The following is an 8,462-nucleotide window of genomic DNA, read 5'->3' as shown; positions in this document are numbered from 1 at the left end:
TCTTTTAAAAGGCTCTCCACTTTCCCTGTGTCAGTTGCCAATACCTGGGGACTGAGAGTTAGGAACATCCTTAGGCCTACTTGGCTTGGCTCCCTGCCTTTGAGACCCCAAACTAATCTTTGCTCCCAGCAGACAGAAGGCGGTGTCTGCTTGCAGAAGCCCGCCTCCTTCTCCCTCCACTCCATCCCCTTCCACACACATCACAGAAGTGGCTTCCTTGATTTCTAAATACAGAGCTTTGCCAAGAATACCCCACTCAGTCGTGGCTCCCTTTCAGTGTTTTTAAGCCTGGGTGGAATAAATAGAGTGGGGGACTGCCTCTACAGTAATGTGAAAAGCTTGCTGACCTGGGGATGGAGGTGTACAAGAGATGGAAGGACAGCAGGAGGAGAGATGGATGAATCAAAGTTGCATTCTATCTAATTTCTTACCGATCATCCTGTGGCTTTTCTGAGCACTCTTTCCTTCAGACATACTGTATGTACGTCTCTGAGTGCTTACGAGACATTTTGAATACATGTAACTGCACTTGCGGTTAGAGAAATGAGCAGTTACTCACTTTGTTCTAATTCATGCAGTGAATCCTGTGTTTATGAAGTAAGACTTATTTCAAAGTTAAAATAATCATCCATGCTTGATTTGAGTGAGGATGACTCTACCCTTTTCATATTCATGGTTGGTGAAATTTTGAACACTGAAAAATTTTCTCAGCAGCAAATTCACCCTCATTTAAATCATATTGCTGCCAGGGATTTAGCTCAGTGGCATCGTGCCTGCCTGGTAATTGCAAGGTCCTGAGTTTGATTTCTCATTCAGAAAATAAACCATATTGGTGTTTCTCCCTTTTTATTAGTATATGCTTATGATACATAATAAATGCATCCATCATGGGAAACTAGTATCTATCTATCTATCTATCTATCTATCTATCTATCTATCTATCTATCATCTTTCTATCATCTTGACTGTTTACTTCCCTTTTTCTTTCCTCACTCCTGTCTTCCCTTATCTTCAGATCTCCTTCCCATCTCCACATGGTCTAATTTGCTGTTTGCTGTCATCTATATTTTATTTTGTTCTTTAAATTATTTATACTTTGAGTTTCTCATATAAGAGAAACCATGAGATATTTAACCTTCTGTGTATTTCACTTAGCATTATGGTCTTGAGGTCTCAACTTTACTCTTCTTTATCAGAGCCTGCGTTCTTAACTACTGTGATCACCACAGGACAAACAACCCAACAAACCAAATAATCAACCAGCTAACCAACCAACCAAACAGTCCAACAAACAATGCCAGATGATGTCAGCTTCCTATTCAAAGGTTATTAAACAATTTGTAGTTCTCTGGGTTCTGGCTTCTCCCTTTTTTCTGATTTTGCATTTTTTCTCCATCCTATTCAACACTAGGCCCTATGTCAGAGAACAAATAGCAGGGGATGGGAGAGACAGGAGAACTTATAATCTATTCACTTTTAGTGATCAGCAGCCATTTTAGTATGTGTCAAGCAAGGAATGATTATCATCTTTCCTAGGACTCCGAGTACTAGCTTAAATTCCATGAATTGAAGACATTACTCAGGGAAGCTTTTGGAAGCACTATCAATTCTCTTGGCCTCAGTTTCCGCTACTTCAGTTTGAACTATTCTAATGAGCACTCAGTTGGTGCTTGGTGATGAAGAGTGGTGGCTCACTATAGTTATGATTCCATCAGTTGAAAGATGAAATATATATATATATATATATATATATATATTTTTTATATATTTGGTGCTGGGATCAAACTCAGGACCTTGTGACTGCAAGGAAGGCACAGTGGCACTGAGGTAAATCCCCAGTCCTTATATTTTTAATATAGTTTACTTTGGTGGGGGATTGGTTGGAGTAAGGGGTGGTCATGAACCTTACCAAATTGTAGGTTTATATCAATTGTAAGGTATCTTGGCTATAGCAATGTTAACAAATGAAAAAAGTGTTTCAGAGATGAGAAAAGATGGTATTTTATTTCTGTCTTACTACAAAAATTGAGTCTTGTTACTGAAGCATTTTGTAGGGTTCTTCTTATGTGGTCTGCCCTTTCTGGATATCAGAATTTTGATTACAGTTGTCAGCTGGAGTTCAGCTTGGTTCACATATCTATTTTTAATAATAGCTGAAGGGATTCTTTTTTTTTCAAGATGAAAGAAAGATTACTTAATAATAAGGGAACTGGCTCATGGATATGATCTAAATTTTCTTTTTGTAGGCTGCCCCCTAGTAGGCTGAAAATTGAGTGGATATTTTTTTTCTGATGGAAAGTCAGAGAGAGGTGGTTTGATACCACCTGTGAAAGATAAGAGATTCAAACTTTAGAAATAAAGTCAAATTCTAAGGTTATGGTAGAGTCATCATAAAATAGTCTATATCCAAGCCTTTATAATGCAACTTTGCAAGTTTCCTTATCAAGATGTGGACTCTGCTTCCCTACCTCTTGAATCTGGGATGACTTTACAGTTGGTTAAACCATAAAGTTGGTTTACTCCATTACAATAAAATGTAATGGAGTAAGGTTCCAAATCTGGGTTCCAAGAAATATTTGTGCTTCTGCTGTCTCTCTTGGGACTTCTACCTCTGTCATTAAAACAAAACAAAATGTATGAGTCAATGGATAATTGGCTGATGAAAATCACGTGGCCCAGCCACCCTCACAACCCCAAACACCAGACAGCTAAACACCAGGTATATGAGCAAGACCGTTCTGGACCAGGTAAATAGGTCCACCAACTTTCTGTTCATGAGCTAGCCCAGCCACGATTTGCCAAGCCTAGCTTGGACTGGCAGAATCAAGCAAATGACTCAGAGATACATGATCAATAACAAATATTGATTGTTTCACTAAATTGCCAAGTTTTTTAGTGGGTTGTCACATAACTATAGCACAAAGATTGGCACTAGGGAGCCAGATCCAAAGAGACCAGGTTTGGAGCACCAGCAGTTCAGAAACAAAAGGAGTGGCTTATAGGATCATCATGGAGAATAACCTTGGGATGCCTGTAAATTGAATAGTTGCTGGATGCTTAAATTGGATGGGGTTTGAAAGAGGGGCAAAACAGGTAGAAAAAATGAGAACTAGAGAAGAAATCAAGTTTGCTTCATTCACGGAGTAGCCTAGCAATGGTATCCTCAGCAAAGTTCCCTGGCCCATAGAAAGTGCTAAATAAATATAAATTGATTAAATTAATAAGTGAATCATCTCCATGGCAGAAGCCTTATTCATATACTCATTTACTAATTCACTTATCTGTTTAAACAAATTTTATATTGAGCACTATATACAGGAGCAGATGTAAATGCAGGTGTAGGTGCAAGAAGGAGCCTGTGGAAGTTTTGAAATTCCATGTCTGTCAAACACAGAATGTATATAACTCTAGGTTTATCTTAAACATATGTATCTTATCTGTGACATGTTCTGATATTTACCTCTAGTCTCTCATACCCAGATACTGAGGACTAGGAAACATCTCTTCTGTTCTGGAAGGAACTCTCTTATACCTTCACCCATTTCTTCACTGTCTATTTTCCATTTCTGTAGCTAAGGCCATACATATCAGATGTTAGTGTGAGTTGGAGGAATGTTCCCTGAAGTGGTTATTAGGAGTGATTATAGGTAGTTTAGTAGTTATTTGAAGTTGAAGTTTTTTTTTTTTTTTTTTTTTTTTTTTGAAGTTGAATTTTTTTTTTTTTTTTTTTTTGTACCAGGGATCAAACTCAGGTCCTTCTGCTTGCTTGGCAGGTGGTCGAACCACTGAGCTAAATCCCAAGCCCAATAGGTATATGAAATTTAAACTTGGTCAGTTCTTCTTAAGAGCATTCCTGAGCTCCATTTGCTGCATAGTACTGAGGGTAGCTGAAATGGAGCAAGGGTTATTCTCCTTCAGACTGTTCTGCAAAATGTGGGTTGTGCTATTGATTACAACACGTCTATTTTTGTGGTGTTGAGAACTTGTCTCATTTGGATTTGCTACAGTAGTGAAAGAGGTCATTGTAGATTTTCTTTTTTAAAAATTATTGTTATTAGTACATATTTGCAACACATAATGATTATACTCATGAGGAGTTGGTACAGGTATATAATATAACCTAATTCTTCTCTCATCCCTTCCCCTCTCTCCCTCCCAATGTAGGTTTTCAGAGTCTATGTGAAAAAAGGTCAACCCTTTTCTCAGAACTTGTGAATGCTAAGATATTCCTTAGGTGTTCTTTTCAAGTACCATTTCTAATGAGCTTTTGGTGTTCCAGGTAGGCCAGGAAGTCCTAAGTACAGTTCATCTATAGCTGCCAGATAAACATAATCACTGACCACAGAAAAAGGAAAGAAAAAACCCTAATACAATGCAGCATGTGTGTGTGCACACAGGTGCATATGTGTGTGTACATTTCTTCATATCAATTTCCTCATATCTATTTGTGGGTGCAAGGTTAGATTCAGGCAACTATGCCTTCAGGAGCTTATAGTTTAGTGGGAACAACAAAGACAAGAAACAGGTAATTTAAAAATAGTGTACTGTTCTGGGACAACACGGGATGTTATAAGGTGTCTAAGGACATGAGTCATAAAGGGCAGAGAAAATATTATATATACACACATTAATTCTCATAACCCTGAGAAGCAGGTTCAGCGAGTATCCCCATTTCCCTGGAGAAGACACTGATGGGTGCAAGGTCAGAAAACTTATAAGTGGCTAAACTAGGATTTGTACTCAGGAAACTTTGCAGACTCTGGAGCCCATGCCCATCATCATTCCCATCTGCTGTCCCGGAAGGGAGGAGAACTAGATGGAGACAATGGCTGAGGACTGAATCCTTGGATAAATGGTGTGAGTTCTCTTGAAAACCACCTAGAGTTATGTGCAAGACTTAAATTCTGTGAACAATGCATGCATACGTATACGAGTGTGCCTGTGCCCAAATGCAGGTAGGACTGAGCTCTCCTGGACTCTGTGGGAGCTGCTCCACCTGGTAGAGTTCAGCAGTTTTCATTGCTGTTGTTCCCTTGACCATTAATTCTATCTGTGATGGTCAATCTGTGAATTGTCAATCTGACTGGATTAAAAGACTCCTGAGAAAGTGACTGGGTCATGGAGATCCCATACTCATCAGTGGATCAAACAACTCACATTCATGGTTCAATGTGTGGATAGGAGGTGGGGCTCCTTTGCAGGTGGATCATGGGGCATGCCTTCAGAGTGTATATTTCTCTGTAATGTTCTTCCCCTGTGATTTGTTTCCTGGCTGCCAAGGAATGAGCAGCTTTGCTTCACCATGCCTTTCCACCGCGATGTTCTTCCCTTGGAGCCAGCTGACCAAGGACTAAAATCCCAGAAACTGAGAGCCAAGTTAACCTCTCCTCCTTTAAAGGAGTGAATATTAAGTATTTTGTACCAGCAATAAGAAAGCTCACTAAAACACTATCTATGTCTTGATCAATTGATCAGTCATTGATCCAGTCATCCATTCATCCACCCATACTGTTTTCTTTTTCCTGGAATCTTCTGACTCTTTTCTACCCTAGGACTGAGTTATTTTGATTGTGTTTCCGTTGTTTATTTACTTTTCTCCCTCCATCTGGCAGGCTCACTTTCTCACTGCCAGAGGCTCTCTCTTGTGAGGAGACGTGGCTCCTTTTCTATTTTTTCCTCTTAAACCTTAAGCACTAATGTGTTCCTGTGACAAATAATATTGTAGGAGAGCAAAGAATAGTGACTCATCAATCAGAGAGATAAAACTATTATTTCTGGAAGTAAGATCTGCTCATGAAAGGAAAAGAGCCCAACACATTTTTTTGGTTGTTTTTTGAAACAGAGTCTCATTATACAGTTCAGGCTTGCCTTGAACTCACTATGTAGCCCAGGCTGGCCTTGAACTCACAGTGATCCTCCTGCCTCAGCCTCCTAGTGCTGGGATTACAGGGGTGTGCTCCCACACCCAGCCCCAACAAATTTAAGACTGAGTTTAACATTTACTTATGGTGTATGTGTGCAGGCAGTGGGGACTGAACTCAGGGCTTTCACACTGAGCTACATTCCCAGCTCTTCATTTTTTAGACTTTATTTTGAGATAGGGTCTCACCAAATCACTGAATTGGCTAGGCTGAGCTCCAACTTGCAAATCTCCTGTCCCAAGCTTCCAGTGTGCTGAGAGTATAGGTGTGCACCACCATGCTTGGCTCTCAATTCATGTTTAAACAAGTGCTGTAAAGGTTTCCTATTCTCCCTATGTTTGAGATCCACCACTCTAAGCCAAGTTCTCAATGCTGGAATTCAAAGATGGCCAACTTCATCTTTATTCTAACCCATAGGACTTTTCTGCAGTATTTGACTCTTTTTCAAGCTCATCTTTCCTGGCTTCTATAATGCTTCATGCTCTGCTTCTCCTTTCTTTCTTTTTTTTAATTGAGTTTATTGACTCCTACTTTCTTTCCATCTGATTTTTTTTTTGTCTTAGCATCTTTGCTTGGCTTTTCTTTTTCTACTCCTCCTTGAAATGTTGTCACTCCTCAAGGTTCTGCCTTCAGCCCTCTCTTTACTTCGTATCCTTGAGTGATTTCATCTACTCCCCTCATCTCTTATTTTTAGGTACAGTGCTCCCATCCAGTGATGTATTTCCATCTTCTATCCATCTTCTGCCCTGGGATAGCAACAGAGCTCAACCAGTCCCAAAGTGAACACATCACAGGTTTTCTTTCACCAGCTCAAAGCTGCTCTTAGCCTCTAAAACTAGATCTCAAATGACAGATTATAAATCCATTCTCAATGCTCTTATTCTGAACTCACTCCAGCTCTTCTAATGAAATCAAGGGCAGCTGATTCAGCCTTCCCAATATCTGTACTCCTTTCTTCTCAAGTCAAATAATTTGATCAACAATTAATCTTTCACTGTGGCCACCTGTCCAACTCTTCATTCTACTCTTGCCCCCTAAAAAGAACACTCACAATTCTCCAAACACAACAGGCACCTCTAGATTTTGCACTTTGCCCACGCTGCTCCTCAGCCTTGAATTTAACATCCTAATCAGCTGTGCTGTTAAAATCCTCCCATGAAGGTCAATGTGCAGGTCAGATGGAGCCTTCCCCGAGGGGACTCTGACTTCCCAGCTGAGGCTGGGTCTCTTCTCCTTTTCCCTCCCCCTACATTCCATAGTGCTCATTGAGAATTGAGCTCACTTGTTAATGCATTAGAGCCATGACATTGTTACCCATGACAAGGTCGTCTCTGTCATCTGCATCTTTAAGCACACAGTAGGCCCCATAGTAGGCTTGCTGAAATAACCTGAATTTATTGCATTGGTGCAGTGTTTTAGGCAGCAGAGAAACAGTGATGTGAATGTGTACAGAGGCAGGGTCCCCTGAGAGGGTCGTCCCCCAAGACATTATCTCCTGGGTCAGCTCTACTCAGGATCCTAATGAAGAGCACCAGCTTGTGGTGGGGGAGGACTATTCCCTCGAAATCTGTCTTATTTTTGGTCCTCTCTGCATGCTGTTCCTTCCCTCCCTAGAAGGCTCTTGTTTGAGATCTCATTTACTTCATCAGCTGTGCTTATGGAGAGTTCCCCAGCTGCAGCTTCTTTGGTCTGCTCTGGCTTCCATTGTTTGTTTATTTCCCTGACAGCCTCTTTCTCTGGATGTGGTTGTAAATAGAGCTGGTGACTGTCAGCCCAGGCTTGTGCAGTGACTCTAGATTCTATGCAAAGGGTTACCATGTGTACTCAGAAGTGACTCTGGGCACTGGACCAAGCTGTCCAGAAGGTTTTGCTCCTGACCATCGAAGTGGAACTTTACAGACAGAAGTGTCAAATGGCACACTCTCTCCATCTCCTCCTGGTCTTCTCTCTCATTTTCCTTCTTGACACCAAAATTTTTGAGTCACAGGTTAGGCAGGCAGCACAGTGGCACTTAGACTTGCTTCAGCAGAGTGTGAGAAGTGACACTGAACATTTCCTGAATAGTCCTTATTCATGCCTAATTTGTCCCTCTTCTTTGAGAAATTTTGCTTGATATATAAACTGCCCAGCCATTCCAGATCCTAGGCCAAAGTGGCTTTGCAGGTTATAGAAGAGACGACCTTGAGGCCAGGCCAAGAATGTGGGGCTTTGTCTTCTTCCTTTCTCCATCTCAAATATCAAATGCTTTTGCCATGGCTGATTTTGAATGAAAGCAGGTCATTCTTTCTCTCCCATGCCAGTCTCCCTGCCTCATCTCCTCAGTGCCAGTGACCTCCTGCCCTACCTCCACCCTCTGTCACTCCTTTTGTGCTCTGCCTCTCCCTAAATTCCAGAGAGCCAGGCCCCGTGGAGGCAGCTGCCTTGAATGAGCTGCCAGCAGGAGAGCCACACAGGCACTGCCATCCTGCTGGAGCCTGTGGTCCTCCCCCAACTGTGTGGCAGTGCGCATCATCTGTCAGAGTGCCCCCTCCCCTCCCTCCG

This window comes from Fukomys damarensis, unplaced genomic scaffold (assembly GCF_012274545.1).
Source record: "Fukomys damarensis isolate Sample0158 unplaced genomic scaffold, DMR_v1.0_HiC HiC_scaffold_11, whole genome shotgun sequence".
NCBI lineage: Eukaryota > Metazoa > Chordata > Mammalia > Rodentia > Bathyergidae > Fukomys > Fukomys damarensis.
This window is presented reverse-complemented; position numbering follows the sequence as displayed.